The following is a 17,437-nucleotide window of genomic DNA, read 5'->3' on the forward strand; positions in this document are numbered from 1 at the left end:
GGACACCGCGATGCCCTGACTCGAAATAAGGCCGCATATCCCTGCAGTGACTTCAATGCAGGCTCGTCTTGCATCTCCCAGGATGAAAGGATGTCTGAATCCCCTGTGGAAAGCACAGAGAAAGACATAGTTCCCCACCTCATCGCGACCGATAGCCTCACATCCTTTGAAAACTCCAGAGGTACGCGGAGATCAGTGCCTCCAAAGGAGATGACGCCTGACTCCTCGTGAAACTTGATAGGAGTCCCAGGATTCCTGTGGCACTTGGAAAGGGACACTTGGTCTCCCGCCTCAGCTGGAGAGGCGTCCCAATTGCCCTGCCAAGCCTCGAGGAGAATCCAGAGTTGTCCCTCGCAACTAGGCAGGAGTCCTGACGTCGCTGAAGAAACACGTGGGTGGAAGGGCCATCCCCGTCGTAACTCGAGAATATACCCCAGGTTCCCGCCGCAACTCGAGAAAAACCATGAGACTTCCCCCTGGCCACAAGATGAGGCTAGATTCCCCTGCACTGCGTGCAGAGCAATTCCGTGTTGCACATCACACATGAAAGGAGCCTTGATTTCCTTGATGGCACTCCAGAGAAACCCCAAGAACACTGTTTCAAGGATAGAGGGATCCTGAGGTCACTGTAGCAACACGAAAGAGCTCCGTGGGCCAAAAATCAACTCGAGATGAGAGGTTAGTCCCTGGCTTCGACTCCAGAGGAATACCACCTTACCACAAGCACCTCAAGAGGAGGCTTCTCTCAGCTCTAGGTATGTGAGAGGGACCCTGAGTTTGCGGCCTCAAGTGGAATGGACACCGCGATGCCCTGACGCGAAATAAGGCCGGATATCCCTGCAGTGACTTGAATGCAGGCTCGTCTTGCATCTCCCAAGATGAAAGGATGTCTGAATCCCCTCTGGAGACCACAGAGAAACACCTAGTTCCCCACCTCATCGCGACCGCAGGCCTCACATCCTTTGAAAACTCCAGAGGTACGCGGAGATCAGTGCCTCCAAAGGAGACGATGCCTGACTCCTCGTGAAACTTGATAGGAGTCCCAGGATTCTTGTGGCACGTGGAAAGGGACCCTTGGTCTCCCGCCTCAGCTGGAGAGGCGTTCCAATTGCCTTGCCAAGCCTCGAGGAGAATCCCGAGTTGTCCCTCGCAACTAGGCAGGAGTCCTGACGTGGCTGAACAAACACGTGGGTGGAAGGGCCATCCCCGTCGTAACTCGAGAATATACCCCAGGTTCCCGCCGCAACTCGAGAAAAACCATGAGACTTCCCCCTCGATGCGAGATGAGGCCCGATTCCCCTGTACTGCGTGCAGAGCAATTCCGTGTTGCACATCACACATGAAAGGAGCCTTGATTTCCTTGATGGCACTCCAGAGAAACCCCAAGAACACTGTTTCAAGGATAGAGGGATCCTGAGGTCACGGTAGCAACACGAAAGAACTTTGTGGACCAAAAATCAACTCGAAAAGAGAGGTTAGTCCCTGGCTTCGACTCCAGAGGAATACCACCTTACCACAAGCACCTCAAGAGGAGGCTTCTCTCAGCGCTAGGTATGTGAGAGGGACCCTGAGTTTGCGGCCTCAAGTGGAATGGACACCGCGATGCCCTGACTCGAAATAAGGCCGGATATCCCTGCAGTGACTTCAATGCAGGCTCGTCTTGCATCTCCCAGGACGAAAGGATGTCTGAATCCCCTGTGGAAAGCACAGAGAAAGACTTAGTTCCCCACCTCATCGCGACCGATAGCCTCACATCCTTTGAAAACTCCAGAGGTACGCGGAGATCAGTGCCTCCAAAGGAGACGATGCCTGACTCCTCGTGAAACTTGATAGGAGTCCCAGGATTCCTGTGGCACTTGGAAAGGGACACTTGGTCTCCCGCCTCAGCTGGAGAGGCGTCCCAATTGCCCTGCCAAGCCTCGAGGAGAATCCAGAGTTGTCCCTCGCAACTAGGCAGGAGTCCTGACGTCGCTGAACAAACACGTGGGTGGAAGGGCCATCCCCGTCGTAACTCGAGAATATACCCCAGGTTCCCGCCGCAACTCGAGAAAAACCATGAGACTTCCCCCTCGCCGCGAGATGAGGCCCGATTCCCCTGCACTGCGTGCAGAGCAATTCCGTGTTGCACATCACACATGAAAGGAGCCTTGATTTCCTTGATGGCACTCCAGAGAACCCCAAGAACACTGTTTCAAGGCTAGAGGGATCCTGAGGTCACTGTAGCAACACGAAAGAGCTCCGTGGGCCAAAAATCAACTCGAGATGAGAGGTTAGTCCCTGGCTTCGACTCCAGAGGAATACCACCTTACCACAAGCACCTCAAGAGGAGGCTTCTCTCAGCTCTAGGTATGTGAGAGGGACCCTGAGTTTGCGGCCTCAAGTGGAATGGACACCGCGATGCCCAGACGCGAAATAAGGCTGGAAATCCCTGCAGTGACTTGAATGCAGGCTCGTCTTGCATCTCCGAAGATGAAAGGATGTCTGAATCCCCTGTGGAGACCACAGAGAAAGACCTAGTTCCCCACCTCATCGCGACCGGAGGCCTCACATCCTTTGAAAACTCCAGAGGTACGCGGAGATCAGTGCCTCCAAAGGAGACGATGCCTGACTCTTCGTGAAACTTGATAGGAGTCCCAGGATTCTTGTGGCACGTGGAAAGGGACACTTGGTCTCCCGCCTCAGCTGGAGAGGCGTTCCAATTGCCTTGCCAAGCCTCGAGGAGAATCCCGAGTTGTCCCTCGCAACTAGGCAGGAGTCCTGACGTGGCTGAACAAACACGTGGGTGGAAGGTCCATCCCCGTCGTAACTCGAGAATATACCCCAGGTTCCCGCCGCAACTCGAGAAAAACCATGAGACTTCCCCCTCGATGCGAGATGAGGCCCGATTCCCCTGTACTGCGTGCAGAGCAATTCCGTCTTGCACATCACACATGAAAGGAGCCTTGATTTCCTTGATGGCACTCCAGAGAAACCCCAAGAACACTGTTTCAAGGATAGAGGGATCCTGAGGTCACGGTAGCAACACGAAAGAACTCTGTGGACCAAAAATCAACTCGAAAAGAGAGGTTAGTCCCTGGCTTCGACTCCAGAGGAATACCACCTTACCACAAGCACCTCAAGAGGAGGCTTCTCTCAGCTCTAGGTATGTGAGAGGGACCCTGAGTTTGCGGCCTCAAGTGGAATGGACACCGCGATGCCCTGACTCGAAATAAGGCCGGATATCCCTGCAGTGACTTCAATGCAGGCTCGTCTTGCATCTCCCAGGACGAAAGGATGTCTGAATCCCCTGTGGAAAGCACAGAGAAAGACTTAGTTCCCCACCTCATCGCGACCGATAGCCTCACATCCTTTGAAAACTCCAGAGGTACGCGGAGATCAGTGCCTCCAAAGGAGACGAAGCCTGACTCCTCGTGAAACTTGATAGGAGTCCCAGGATTCCTGTGGCACTTGGAAAGGGACACATGGTCTCCCGCCTCAGCTGGAGAGGCGTCCCAATTGCCCTGCCAAGCCTCGAGGAGAATCCAGAGTTGTCCCTCGCAACTAGGCAGGAGTCCTGACGTCGCTGAACAAACACGTGGGTGGAAGGCCCATCCCCGTCGTAACTCGAAAATATACCCCAGGTTCCCGCCGCAACTCGAGAAAAACCATGAGACTTCCCCCTCGCCGCGAGATGAGGCCCGATTCCCCTTCACTGCGTGCAGAGCAATTCCGTGTTGCACATCACACATGAAAGGAGCCTTGATTTCCTTGATGGCACTCCAGAGAAACCCCAAGAACACTGTTTCAAGGCTAGAGGGATCCTGAAGTCACTGTAGCAACACGAAAGAGCTCCGTGGGCCAAAAATCAACTCGAGATGAGAGGTTAGTCCCTGGCTTCGACTCCAGAGGAATACCACCTTACCACAAGCACCTCAAGAGGAGGCTTCTCTCAGCTCTAGGTATGTGAGACGGACCCTGAGTTTGCGGCCTCAAGTGGAATGGACACCGCGATGCCCTGACTCGAAATAAGGCTGGATATCCCTGCAGTGACTTGAATGCAGGCTCGTCTTGCATCTCCCAAGATGAAAGGATGTCTGAATCCCCTGTGGAGACCACAGAGAAAGACCTAGTTCCCCACCTCATCGCGACCGGAGGCCTCACATCCTTTGAAAACTCCAGAGGTACGCGGAGATCAGTGCCTCCAAAGGAGACGAAGCCTGAGTCCTCGAGAAACTTGATAGGAGTCCCAGGATTCCTGTGGCACGTGGAAAGGGACCCTTGGTCTCCCGCCTCAGCTGGAGAGGCGTCCCAATTGCCTTGCCAAGCCTCGAGGAGAATCCCGAGTTGTGTCTCGCAACTAGGCAAGAGTCCTGACGTGGCTGAACAAACACGTGTGTGGAAGGGCCATCCCCGTCGTAACTCAAGAATATACCCCAGGTTCCCGCCGCAACTCGAGAAAAACCATGAGACTTCCCCCTCGCCGCGAGATGAGGCCCGATTCTCCTGCAATGCGTGCAGAGCAATTCCGTGTTGCACATCACACATGAAAGGAGCCTTGATTTCCTTGATGGCACTCCAGAGAAACCCCAAGAACACTGTTTCAAGGCTAGAGGGATTCTGAGGTCACTGTAGCAACACGAAAGAGTTCCGTGGACCAAGAATCAACACGAGATGAGAGGTTAGTCCCTGGCTTCGACTCCTGAGGAATACCACCTTACCACAAGCACCTCAAGAGGAGGCTTCTCTCAGCTCTAGGTATGTGAGAGGGATCCTGAGTTTGCGGCCTCAAGTGGAATGGACACCGCGATGCCCTGACTCGAACTAAGGCCGGATATCCCTGCAGTGACTTGAATGCAGGCTCGTCTTGCATCTCCCAAAGAGAAAGGATGTCTGAATCCCCTGTGGATACCACAGAGAAACACCTAGTTCCCCACCTCATCGCGACCGGAGGCCTCACATCCTTTGAAAACTCCAGAGGTACGCGGAGATCAGTGCCTTCAAAGGAGACGATGCCTGACTCCTCGTGAAACTTGATAGGAGTCCCAGGATTCTTGTGGCACGTGGAAAGGGACCCTTGGTCTCCCGCCTCAGCTGGAGAGGCGTTCCAATTGCCCTGCCAAGCCTCGAGGAGAATCCCGAGTTGTCCCTCGCAACTAGGCAGGAGTCCTGACGTGGCTGAACAAACACGTGGGTGGAAGGTCCATCCCCGTCGTAACTCGAGAATATACCCCAGGTTCCCGCCGCAACTCGAGAAAAACCATGAGACTTCCCCCTCGATGCGAGATGAGGCCCAATTCCCCTGTACTGCGTGCAGAGCAATTCCGTCTTGCACATCACACAGGAAAGGAGCCTTGATTTCCTTGATGGCACTCCAGAGAAACCCCAAGAACACTGTTTCAAGGATAGAGGGATCCTGAGGTCACTGTAGCAACACGAAAGAACTCTGTGGACCAAAAATCAACTCGAAAAGAGAGGTTAGTCCCTGGATTCGTCTCCAGAGGAATACCACCTTACCACAAGCACCTCAAGAGGAGGCTTCTCTCAGCTCTAGGTATGTGAGAGGGACCCTGAGTTTGCGGCCTCAAGTGGAATGGACACCGCGATGCCCTGACGCGAAATAAGGCTGGACATCCCTGCAGTGACTTGAATGCAGGCTCGTCTTGCATCTCCCAAGATGAAAGGATGTCTGAATCCCCTGTGGAGACCACAGAGAAAGACCTAGTTCCCCACCTCATCGCGACCGGAGGCCTCACATCCTTTGAAAACTCCAGAGGTACGCGGAGATCAGTGCCTCCAAAGGAGACGATGCCTAACTCCTCGTGAAACTTGATAGGAGTCCCAGGATTCCTGTGGCTCGTGGAAAGGGACCCTTGGTCTCCCGTCTCAGCTGGAGAGGCGTCCCAATTGCCTTGCCAAGCCTCGAGGAGAATCCCGAGTTGTGTCTCGCAACTAGGCAAGAGTCCTGATGTCGCTGAAGAAACACGTGGGTGGAAGGGCCATCCCCGTCGTAACTCGAGAATATACCCCAGGTTCCCGCCGCAACTCGAGAAAAACCATGAGACTTCCCCCTCGCCGCGAGATGAGGCCCGATTCCCCTGCACTGCGTGCAGAGCAATTCCGTGTTGCACATCACACATGAAAGGAGCCTTGATTTCCTTCATGGCACTCCAGAGAAACCCCAAGAACACTGTTTCAAGGCTAGAGGGATCCTGAAGTCACTGTAGCAACACGAAAGAGCTCCGTGGACCAAGAATCAACACGAGATGAGAGGTTAGTCCCTGGCTTCGACTCCTGAGGAATACCACCTTACCACAAGCACCTCAAGAGGAGGCTTCTCTCAGCTCTAGGTATGTGAGAGGGACCCTGAGTTTGCGGCCTCAAGTGGAATGGACACCGCGATGCCCTGACTCGAAATAAGGCCGGATATCCCTGCAGTGACTTCATGCAGGCTCGTCTTGCATCTCCCAGGACGAAAGGATGTCTGAATCCCCTGTGGAAAGCACAGAGAAAGACTTAGTTCCCCATCTCATCGCGACCGGAGGCCTCACATCCTTTGAAAACTCCAGAGGTACGCGGAGATCAGTGCCTCCAAAGGAGACGATGCCTGACTCCTCGTGAAACTTGATAGGAGTCCCAGGATTCCTGTGGCACGTGGAAAGGGACACTTGGTCTCCCGCCTCAGCTGGAGAGGCGTCCCAATTGCCCTGCCAAGCCTCGAGGAGAATCCAGAGTTGTCCCGCGCAACTAGGTAGGAGTCCTGAAGTCGCTTAAGAAACACGTGTGTGGAAGGGCCATCCCCGTCGTAACTCGAGAATATACCCCAGGTTCCCGCCGCAACTCGAGAAAAACCATGAGACTTCCCCCTCGCCGCGAGATGAGGCCCGATTCCCCTGCACTGCGTGCAGAGCAATTCCGTGTTGCACATCACACATGAAAGGAGCCTTGATTTCCTTCATGGCACTCCAGAGAAACCCCAAGAACACTGTTTCAAGGCTAGAGGGATCCTGAGGTCACTGTAGCCTCATGAAAGAGCTCCGTGGACCAAGAATCAACACGAGAGGAGAGGTTAGTCCCTGGCTTCGACTCCTGAGGAATACCACCTTACCACAAGCACCTCAAGAGGAGGCTTCTCTCAGCTCTAGGTATGTGAGAGGGATCCTGAGTTTGCGGCCTCAAGTGGAATGGACACCGCGATGCCCTGACTCGAAATAAGGCCGGATATCCCTGCAGTGACTTGAATGCAGGCTCGTCTTGCATCTCCCAAGAAGAAAGGATGTCTGAATCCCCTGTGGAGACCACAGAGAAAGACCTAGTTCCCCACCACATCGCGACCGGAGGCCTCACATCCTTTGAAAACTCCAGAGGTACGCGGAGATCAGTGCCTTCAAAGGAGACGATGCCTGACTCCTCGTGAAACTTGATAGGAGTCCCAGGATTCTTGTGGCACGTGGAAAAGGACCCTTGGTCTCCCGCCTCAGCTGGAGAGGCGTTCCAATTGCCCTGCCAAGCCTCGAGGAGAATCCCGAGTTGTCCCTCGCAACTAGGCAGGAGTCCTCACGTGGCTGAACAAATACGTGGGTGGAAGGGCCATCCCCGTCGTAACTCGAGAATATACCCCAGGTTCCCGCCGCAACTCGAGAAAAACCATGAGACTTCCCCCTCGCCGCGAGATGAGGCCCGATTCTCCTGCAATGCGTGCAGAGCAATTCCGTGTTGCACATCACACATGAAAGGAGCCTTGATTTCCTTGATGGCACTCCAGAGAAACCCCAAGAACACTGTTTCAAGGCTAGAGGGATTCTGAGGTCACTGTAGCAACACGAAAGAGTTCCGTGGACCAAGAATCAACACGAGATGAGAGGTTAGTCCCTGGCTTCGACTCCTGAGGAATACCACCTTACCACAAGCACCTCAAGAGGAGGCTTCTCTCAGCTCTAGGTATGTGAGAGGGATCCTGAGTTTGCGGCCTCAAGTGGAATGGACACCGCGATGCCCTGACTCGAACTAAGGCCGGATATCCCTGCAGTGACTTGAATGCAGGCTCGTCTTGCATCTCCCAAACAGAAAGGATGTCTGAATCCCCTGTGGATACCACAGAGAAACACCTAGTTCCCCACCTCATCGCGACCGGAGGCCTCACATCCTTTGAAAACTCCAGAGGTACGCGGAGATCAGTGCCTTCAAAGGAGACGATGCCTGACTCCTCGTGAAACTTGATAGGAGTCCCAGGATTCTTGTGGCACGTGGAAAGGGACCCTTGGTCTCCCGCCTCAGCTGGAGAGGCGTTCCAATTGCCCTGCCAAGCCTCGAGGAGAATCCCGAGTTGTCCCTCGCAACTAGGCAGGAGTCCTGACGTGGCTGAACAAACACGTGGGTGGAAGGTCCATCCCCGTCGTAACTCGAGAATATACCCCAGGTTCCCGCCGCAACTCGAGAAAAACCATGAGACTTCCCCCTCGATGCGAGATGAGGCCCAATTCCCCTGTACTGCGTGCAGAGCAATTCCGTCTTGCACATCACACAGGAAAGGAGCCTTGATTTCCTTGATGGCACTCCAGAGAAACCCCAAGAACACTGTTTCAAGGATAGAGGGATCCTGAGGTCACTGTAGCAACACGAAAGAACTCTGTGGACCAAAAATCAACTCGAAAAGAGAGGTTAGTCCCTGGATTCGTCTCCAGAGGAATACCACCTTACCACAAGCACCTCAAGAGGAGGCTTCTCTCAGCTCTAGGTATGTGAGAGGGACCCTGAGTTTGCGGCCTCAAGTGGAATGGACACCGCGATGCCCTGACTCGAAATAAGGCTGGACATCCCTGCAGTGACTTGAATGCAGGCTCGTCTTGCATCTCCCAAGATGAAAGGATGTCTGAATCCCCTGTGGAGACCACAGAGAAAGACCTAGTTCCCCACCTCATCGCGACCGGAGGCCTCACATCCTTTGAAAACTCCAGAGGTACGCGGAGATCAGTGCCTCCAAAGGAGACGATGCCTAACTCCTCGTGAAACTTGATAGGAGTCCCAGGATTCCTGTGGCTCGTGGAAAGGGACCCTTGGTCTCCCGTCTCAGCTGGAGAGGCGTCCCAATTGCCTTGCCAAGCCTCGAGGAGAATCCCGAGTTGTGTCTCGCAACTAGGCAAGAGTCCTGATGTCGCTGAAGAAACACGTGGGTGGAAGGGCCATCCCCGTCGTAACTCGAGAATATACCCCAGGTTCCCGCCGCAACTCGAGAAAAACCATGAGACTTCCCCCTCGCCGCGAGATGAGGCCCGATTCCCCTGCACTGCGTGCAGAGCAATTCCGTGTTGCACATCACACATGAAAGGAGCCTTGATTTCCTTCATGGCACTCCAGAGAAACCCCAAGAACACTGTTTCAAGGCTAGAGGGATCCTGAAGTCACTGTAGCAACACGAAAGAGCTCCGTGGACCAAGAATCAACACGAGATGAGAGGTTAGTCCCTGGCTTCGACTCCTGAGGAATACCACCTTACCACAAGCACCTCAAGAGGAGGCTTCTCTCAGCTCTAGGTATGTGAGAGGGACCCTGAGTTTGCGGCCTCAAGTGGAATGGACACCGCGATGCCCTGACTCGAAATAAGGCCGGATATCCCTGCAGTGACTTCATGCAGGCTCGTCTTGCATCTCCCAGGACGAAAGGATGTCTGAATCCCCTGTGGAAAGCACAGAGAAAGACTTAGTTCCCCATCTCATCGCGACCGGAGGCCTCACATCCTTTGAAAACTCCAGAGGTACGCGGAGATCAGTGCCTCCAAAGGAGACGATGCCTGACTCCTCGTGAAACTTGATAGGAGTCCCAGGATTCCTGTGGCACGTGGAAAGGGACACTTGGTCTCCCGCCTCAGCTGGAGAGGCGTCCCAATTGCCCTGCCAAGCCTCGAGGAGAATCCAGAGTTGTCCCGCGCAACTAGGTAGGAGTCCTGAAGTCGCTTAAGAAACACGTGTGTGGAAGGGCCATCCCCGTCGTAACTCGAGAATATACCCCAGGTTCCCGCCGCAACTCGAGAAAAACCATGAGACTTCCCCCTCGCCGCGAGATGAGGCCCGATTCCCCTGCACTGCGTGCAGAGCAATTCCGTGTTGCACATCACACATGAAAGGAGCCTTGATTTCCTTCATGGCACTCCAGAGAAACCCCAAGAACACTGTTTCAAGGCTAGAGGGATCCTGAGGTCACTGTAGCCTCATGAAAGAGCTCCGTGGACCAAGAATCAACACGAGAGGAGAGGTTAGTCCCTGGCTTCGACTCCTGAGGAATACCACCTTACCACAAGCACCTCAAGAGGAGGCTTCTCTCAGCTCTAGGTATGTGAGAGGGATCCTGAGTTTGCGGCCTCAAGTGGAATGGACACCGCGATGCCCTGACTCGAAATAAGGCCGGATATCCCTGCAGTGACTTGAATGCAGGCTCGTCTTGCATCTCCCAAGAAGAAAGGATGTCTGAATCCCCTGTGGAGACCACAGAGAAAGACCTAGTTCCCCACCACATCGCGACCGGAGGCCTCACATCCTTTGAAAACTCCAGAGGTACGCGGAGATCAGTGCCTTCAAAGGAGACGATGCCTGACTCCTCGTGAAACTTGATAGGAGTCCCAGGATTCTTGTGGCACGTGGAAAAGGACCCTTGGTCTCCCGCCTCAGCTGGAGAGGCGTTCCAATTGCCCTGCCAAGCCTCGAGGAGAATCCCGAGTTGTCCCTCGCAACTAGGCAGGAGTCCTCACGTGGCTGAACAAATACGTGGGTGGAAGGGCCATCCCCGTCGTAACTCGAGAATATACCCCAGGTTCCCGCCGCAACTCGAGAAAAACCATGAGACTTTCCCCTCGATGCGAGATGAGGCCCAATTCCCCTGTACTGCGTGCAGAGCAATTCCGTCTTGCACATCACACATGAAAGGAGCCTTGATTTCCTTGATGGCACTCCAGAGAAAACCCAAGAACACTGTTTCAAGGATAGAGGGATCCTGATGTCACTGTAGCAACACAAAAGAACTCTGTGGACCAAAAATCAACTTGAAAAGAGAGGTTAGTCCCTGGATTCGTCTCCAGAGGAATACCACCTTACCACAAGCACCTCAAGAGAAGGCTTCTCTCAGCTCTAGGTATGTGAGAGGGACCCTGAGTTTGCGGCCTCAAGTGGAATGGACACCGCGATGCCCTGACTCGAAATAAGGCCGGATATCCCTGCAGTGACTGGAATGCAGGCTCGTCTTGCATCTCCCAAGACGAAAGGGTGTCTGAATCCCCTGTGGAGACCACAGAGAAAGACCTAGTTCCCCACCTCATCGCGACAGGAGGCCTCAAAATCTTTGAAAACTCCAGAGGTATGCGGAGATCAGTGCCTCCAAAGGAGACGATGCCTGACTCCTCGTGAAACTTGATAAGAGACCCAGGATTCCTGTGGCACGTGGAAAGGGACCCTTGGTCTCCCGCCTCAGCTGGAGAGGCGTCCCAATTGCCTTGCCAAGCCTCGAGGAGAATCCCGAGTTGTGTCTCGCAACTAGGCAAGAGTCCTGACGTGGCTGAACAAACACGTGTGTAGAAGGGCCATCCCCGTCGTAACTCGAGAATATACCCCAGGTTCCCGCCGCAACTCGAGAAAAACCATGAGACTTCCCCCTCGCCGCGAGATGAGGCCCGATTCCCCTGCACTGCGTGCAGAGCAATTCTGTGTTGCACATCACACATGAAAGGAGCCTTGATTTATTTCATGGCACTCCAGAGAAACCCCAAGAACACTGTTTCAAGGCTAGAGGGATCCTGAGGTCACTGTAGGAACACGAAAGAGCTCCGTGGACCAAAAATCAACTCGAGATGAGAGGTTAGTCCCTCGCTTCGACTCCAGAGGAATACCACCTTACCACAAGCACCTCAAGAGGAGGCTTCTCTCAGCTCTAGGTATGTGAGAGGGATCCTGAGTTTGCGGCCTCAAGTGGAATGGACACCGCGATGCCCTGACTCGAAATAAGGCCGGATATCCCTGCAGTGACTTGAATGCAGGCTCGTCTTGCATCTCCCAAGAAGAAAGGATGTCTGAATCCCCTCTGGAGACCACAGAGAAACACCTAGTTCCCCACCTCATCGCGACCGCAGGCCTCACATCCTTTGAAAACTCCAGAGGTACGCGGAGATCAGTGCCTCCAAAGGAGACGATGCCTGACTCCTCGTGAAACTTGATAGGAGTCCCAGGATTCTTGTGGCACGTGGAAAGGGACCCTTGGTCTCCCGCCTCAGCTGGAGAGGCGTTCCAATTGCCTTGCCAAGCCTCGAGGAGAATCCCGAGTTGTCCCTCGCAACTAGGCAGGAGTCCTGACGTGGCTGAACAAACACGTGGGTGGAAGGGCCATCCCCGTCGTAACTCGAGAATATACCCCAGGTTCCCGCCGCAACTCGAGAAAAACCATGAGACTTCCCCCTCGATGCGAGATGAGGCCCGATTCCCCTGTACTGCGTGCAGAGCAATTCCGTGTTGCACATCACACATGAAAGGAGCCTTGATTTCCTTGATGGCACTCCAGAGAAACCCCAAGAACACTGTTTCAAGGATAGAGGGATCCTGAGGTCACGGTAGCAACACGAAAGAACTTTGTGGACCAAAAATCAACTCGAAAAGAGAGGTTAGTCCCTGGCTTCGACTCCAGAGGAATACCACCTTACCACAAGCACCTCAAGAGGAGGCTTCTCTCAGCTCTAGGTATGTGAGAGGGACCCTGAGTTTGCGGCCTCAAGTGGAATGGACACCGCGATGCCCTGACTCGAAATAAGGCCGGATATCCCTGCAGTGACTTCAATGCAGGCTCGTCTTGCATCTCCCAGGACGAAAGGATGTCTGAATCCCCTGTGGAAAGCACAGAGAAAGACTTAGTTCCCCACCTCATCGCGACCGATAGCCTCACATCCTTTGAAAACTCCAGAGGTACGCGGAGATCAGTGCCTCCAAAGGAGACGATGCCTGACTCCTCGTGAAACTTGATAGGAGTCCCAGGATTCCTGTGGCACTTGGAAAGGGACACTTGGTCTCCCGCCTCAGCTGGAGAGGCGTCCCAATTGCCCTGCCAAGCCTCGAGGAGAATCCAGAGTTGTCCCTCGCAACTAGGCAGGAGTCCTGACGTCGCTGAACAAACACGTGGGTGGAAGGGCCATCCCCGTCGTAACTCGAGAATATACCCCAGGTTCCCGCCGCAACTCGAGAAAAACCATGAGACTTCCCCCTCGCCGCGAGATGAGGCCCGATTCCCCTGCACTGCGTGCAGAGCAATTCCGTGTTGCACATCACACATGAAAGGAGCCTTGATTTCCTTGATGGCACTCCAGAGAAACCCCAAGAACACTGTTTCAAGGCTAGAGGGATCCTGAGGTCACTGTAGCAACACGAAAGAGCTCCGTGGGCCAAAAATCAACTCGAGATGAGAGGTTAGTCCCTGGCTTCGACTCCAGAGGAATACCACCTTACCACAAGCACCTCAAGAGGAGGCTTCTCTCAGCTCTAGGTATGTGAGAGGGACCCTGAGTTTGCGGCCTCAAGTGGAATGGACACCGCGATGCCCAGACGCGAAATAAGGCTGGAAATCCCTGCAGTGACTTGAATGCAGGCTCGTCTTGCATCTCCGAAGATGAAAGGATGTCTGAATCCCCTGTGGAGACCACAGAGAAAGACCTAGTTCCCCACCTCATCGCGACCGGAGGCCTCACATCCTTTGAAAACTCCAGAGGTACGCGGAGATCAGTGCCTCCAAAGGAGACGATGCCTGACTCTTCGTGAAACTTGATAGGAGTCCCAGGATTCTTGTGGCACGTGGAAAGGGACACTTGGTCTCCCGCCTCAGCTGGAGAGGCGTTCCAATTGCCTTGCCAAGCCTCGAGGAGAATCCCGAGTTGTCCCTCGCAACTAGGCAGGAGTCCTGACGTGGCTGAACAAACACGTGGGTGGAAGGTCCATCCCCGTCGTAACTCGAGAATATACCCCAGGTTCCCGCCGCAACTCGAGAAAAACCATGAGACTTCCCCCTCGATGCGAGATGAGGCCCGATTCCCCTGTACTGCGTGCAGAGCAATTCCGTCTTGCACATCACACATGAAAGGAGCCTTGATTTCCTTGATGGCACTCCAGAGAAACCCCAAGAACACTGTTTCAAGGATAGAGGGATCCTGAGGTCACGGTAGCAACACGAAAGAACTCTGTGGACCAAAAATCAACTCGAAAAGAGAGGTTAGTCCCTGGCTTCGACTCCAGAGGAATACCACCTTACCACAAGCACCTCAAGAGGAGGCTTCTCTCAGCTCTAGGTATGTGAGAGGGACCCTGAGTTTGCGGCCTCAAGTGGAATGGACACCGCGATGCCCTGACTCGAAATAAGGCCGGATATCCCTGCAGTGACTTCAATGCAGGCTCGTCTTGCATCTCCCAGGACGAAAGGATGTCTGAATCCCCTGTGGAAAGCACAGAGAAAGACTTAGTTCCCCACCTCATCGCGACCGATAGCCTCACATCCTTTGAAAACTCCAGAGGTACGCGGAGATCAGTGCCTCCAAAGGAGACGAAGCCTGACTCCTCGTGAAACTTGATAGGAGTCCCAGGATTCCTGTGGCACTTGGAAAGGGACACATGGTCTCCCGCCTCAGCTGGAGAGGCGTCCCAATTGCCCTGCCAAGCCTCGAGGAGAATCCAGAGTTGTCCCTCGCAACTAGGCAGGAGTCCTGACGTCGCTGAACAAACACGTGGGTGGAAGGCCCATCCCCGTCGTAACTCGAAAATATACCCCAGGTTCCCGCCGCAACTCGAGAAAAACCATGAGACTTCCCCCTCGCCGCGAGATGAGGCCCGATTCCCCTTCACTGCGTGCAGAGCAATTCCGTGTTGCACATCACACATGAAAGGAGCCTTGATTTCCTTGATGGCACTCCAGAGAAACCCCAAGAACACTGTTTCAAGGCTAGAGGGATCCTGAAGTCACTGTAGCAACACGAAAGAGCTCCGTGGGCCAAAAATCAACTCGAGATGAGAGGTTAGTCCCTGGCTTCGACTCCAGAGGAATACCACCTTACCACAAGCACCTCAAGAGGAGGCTTCTCTCAGCTCTAGGTATGTGAGACGGACCCTGAGTTTGCGGCCTCAAGTGGAATGGACACCGCGATGCCCTGACTCGAAATAAGGCTGGATATCCCTGCAGTGACTTGAATGCAGGCTCGTCTTGCATCTCCCAAGATGAAAGGATGTCTGAATCCCCTGTGGAGACCACAGAGAAAGACCTAGTTCCCCACCTCATCGCGACCGGAGGCCTCACATCCTTTGAAAACTCCAGAGGTACGCGGAGATCAGTGCCTCCAAAGGAGACGAAGCCTGAGTCCTCGAGAAACTTGATAGGAGTCCCAGGATTCCTGTGGCACGTGGAAAGGGACCCTTGGTCTCCCGCCTCAGCTGGAGAGGCGTCCCAATTGCCTTGCCAAGCCTCGAGGAGAATCCCGAGTTGTGTCTCGCAACTAGGCAAGAGTCCTGACGTGGCTGAACAAACACGTGTGTGGAAGGGCCATCCCCGTCGTAACTCAAGAATATACCCCAGGTTCCCGCCGCAACTCGAGAAAAACCATGAGACTTCCCCCTCGCCGCGAGATGAGGCCCGATTCTCCTGCAATGCGTGCAGAGCAATTCCGTGTTGCACATCACACATGAAAGGAGCCTTGATTTCCTTGATGGCACTCCAGAGAAACCCCAAGAACACTGTTTCAAGGCTAGAGGGATTCTGAGGTCACTGTAGCAACACGAAAGAGTTCCGTGGACCAAGAATCAACACGAGATGAGAGGTTAGTCCCTGGCTTCGACTCCTGAGGAATACCACCTTACCACAAGCACCTCAAGAGGAGGCTTCTCTCAGCTCTAGGTATGTGAGAGGGATCCTGAGTTTGCGGCCTCAAGTGGAATGGACACCGCGATGCCCTGACTCGAACTAAGGCCGGATATCCCTGCAGTGACTTGAATGCAGGCTCGTCTTGCATCTCCCAAAGAGAAAGGATGTCTGAATCCCCTGTGGATACCACAGAGAAACACCTAGTTCCCCACCTCATCGCGACCGGAGGCCTCACATCCTTTGAAAACTCCAGAGGTACGCGGAGATCAGTGCCTTCAAAGGAGACGATGCCTGACTCCTCGTGAAACTTGATAGGAGTCCCAGGATTCTTGTGGCACGTGGAAAGGGACCCTTGGTCTCCCGCCTCAGCTGGAGAGGCGTTCCAATTGCCCTGCCAAGCCTCGAGGAGAATCCCGAGTTGTCCCTCGCAACTAGGCAGGAGTCCTGACGTGGCTGAACAAACACGTGGGTGGAAGGTCCATCCCCGTCGTAACTCGAGAATATACCCCAGGTTCCCGCCGCAACTCGAGAAAAACCATGAGACTTCCCCCTCGATGCGAGATGAGGCCCAATTCCCCTGTACTGCGTGCAGAGCAATTCCGTCTTGCACATCACACAGGAAAGGAGCCTTGATTTCCTTGATGGCACTCCAGAGAAACCCCAAGAACACTGTTTCAAGGATAGAGGGATCCTGAGGTCACTGTAGCAACACGAAAGAACTCTGTGGACCAAAAATCAACTCGAAAAGAGAGGTTAGTCCCTGGATTCGTCTCCAGAGGAATACCACCTTACCACAAGCACCTCAAGAGGAGGCTTCTCTCAGCTCTAGGTATGTGAGAGGGACCCTGAGTTTGCGGCCTCAAGTGGAATGGACACCGCGATGCCCTGACTCGAAATAAGGCTGGACATCCCTGCAGTGACTTGAATGCAGGCTCGTCTTGCATCTCCCAAGATGAAAGGATGTCTGAATCCCCTGTGGAGACCACAGAGAAAGACCTAGTTCCCCACCTCATCGCGACCGGAGGCCTCACATCCTTTGAAAACTCCAGAGGTACGCGGAGATCAGTGCCTCCAAAGGAGACGATGCCTAACTCCTCGTGAAACTTGATAGGAGTCCCAGGATTCCTGTGGCTCGTGGAAAGGGACCCTTGGTCTCCCGTCTCAGCTGGAGAGGCGTCCCAATTGCCTTGCCAAGCCTCGAGGAGAATCCCGAGTTGTGTCTCGCAACTAGGCAAGAGTCCTGATGTCGCTGAAGAAACACGTGGGTGGAAGGGCCATCCCCGTCGTAACTCGAGAATATACCCCAGGTTCCCGCCGCAACTCGAGAAAAACCATGAGACTTCCCCCTCGCCGCGAGATGAGGCCCGATTCCCCTGCACTGCGTGCAGAGCAATTCCGTGTTGCACATCACACATGAAAGGAGCCTTGATTTCCTTCATGGCACTCCAGAGAAACCCCAAGAACACTGTTTCAAGGCTAGAGGGATCCTGAAGTCACTGTAGCAACACGAAAGAGCTCCGTGGACCAAGAATCAACACGAGATGAGAGGTTAGTCCCTGGCTTCGACTCCTGAGGAATACCACCTTACCACAAG

The sequence above is a fragment of the Cervus elaphus genome, unplaced genomic scaffold (genome assembly GCF_910594005.1).
Source record: "Cervus elaphus unplaced genomic scaffold, mCerEla1.1, whole genome shotgun sequence".
Lineage (NCBI taxonomy): Eukaryota > Metazoa > Chordata > Mammalia > Artiodactyla > Cervidae > Cervus > Cervus elaphus.